Here is a 1,317-nt window from a genome sequence, read left to right as displayed (position 1 = left end):
ATCTATCTATCTATCTATCTATCTATCTATCCATCCAATTTGAGTGAACAGAGAGAGAAGATAACCCAACCTGGGAATGTTTAATGTTAGTGTTGACATTATTTTATGGAGGTGAGCCTCTCGTCTATCAGCCCTGCATCCCTGATCGTGTTTAGCAGCCTAATCCCTGCTTTACAGCTGCTACCTGCTGAAGTGACACATTTAAGTGCCTGTGTGACTGGCCTCAGGCTTTAACTGCAGCTCAGGAAGTTGGAAAAGTTATTCGCTGCAGGGAGCTTCACCCCATTTGACACAAGCTGGATACATGGGAGCAGCCCAGTGCTCGGTGACATCATGCCTGATGTGGGATTCCATGTGATGCTGACCACTGTCCTGTCTGGCATCCTGCTGGTGGCCGTGATGGCATTGCTTTGCTTCTTTTGCTGCAGACTGGCTGGTTCACTGCCCCTGGCTGGACCTGGTCGCTTTTAATGAGCGCCGATGCGTCCGAGGAGTCGTAAAAGCAACAGGCATGTCATCTTTGATTAATACTGAACCCTGTTATCATATCCATCAACTCCTTCCTGGCTGGAGTTTTGTTTTTCGTTCAGACTTGTCTATTTTTCAGGAAACCAGATGGAGCCCGGCACAGTTCCCAGTCTGAGCAAGTCTGACAAACTTGTCTTTATAGGCTCTTTTATTACAGTCAGTACGAAAAGGACTCCAAAGGTATTGGAGTCATGTCTGTGTGTCGCACATGACAACATGCAATATACAATATAATGTCGTACTATCATGCAAATTGGAACATAACGGTTTTAAAGATGTCTGCGCACAACCTTGTCCATACTTAAAAAGTCTGAATTGGACAGGTGAATGATTATTTTTGCAATAAAAGTATGGGGAGTTTTTTTTTCTAATGGGTTGACCTTTATGGGGTGGACGTGTCCAGTCAATTATTCGCTGTTACTGTAGGCTAATCGGCTTTGTTATGGCCCTTAAACCTCTCAGTGCTATGGCGCTCAATCCCATTAAAAGGACCTCGAGTGTAAGCACAGGGAGGATGGTGTGAATAATTCCAGATGAAAGCCTGACTGGCCCGGACCCATAAGGCCCCTGTTGTGACCACTTACATTCACAGGGAGGCCTCCAGCTTAACTTCACCAACCACTTCTGTTTCGACTGCAAAGCCTGACGACCCCGGTACTATTGTTTTACAAAGACCAGGTTATACATAACTCATAAAAATATCTTTGATGACATGAAAACAGGCATTCTCCTGCCTTCTTTATTTAGAAAGCCTATGAGATAGATAGATAGATAGATAGATAGATAGAT

General features: G+C 44.4%; 1 protein-coding gene across 2 annotated transcripts in view; it reads left to right on the top strand.

The window, feature by feature from the left end:
- alpl (alkaline phosphatase, biomineralization associated) overlaps window positions 1–1,317 on the top strand; it is a 34,108-nt gene that overhangs the window by 1,753 nt on the left and 31,038 nt on the right. Inside the window, exon 1 of one of the 2 annotated variants that reach the window (XM_032513873.1) lies at window positions 238–509. The exons of the other annotated variant lie outside the window; for it this stretch is intronic. The gene's annotated coding sequence lies outside the window, so the exon portion shown is untranslated. Of the gene's footprint in view, window positions 1–237; window positions 510–1,317 lie in introns of those variants that run through there. 2 annotated transcript variants of the gene reach the window in all.

The sequence above is a fragment of the Etheostoma spectabile genome, chromosome 4 (assembly GCF_008692095.1).
Source record: "Etheostoma spectabile isolate EspeVRDwgs_2016 chromosome 4, UIUC_Espe_1.0, whole genome shotgun sequence".
NCBI lineage: Eukaryota > Metazoa > Chordata > Actinopteri > Perciformes > Percidae > Etheostoma > Etheostoma spectabile.
Note: the sequence above shows the minus strand (reverse complement) of the source record. Positions and strands in the feature narration are given on the sequence as shown.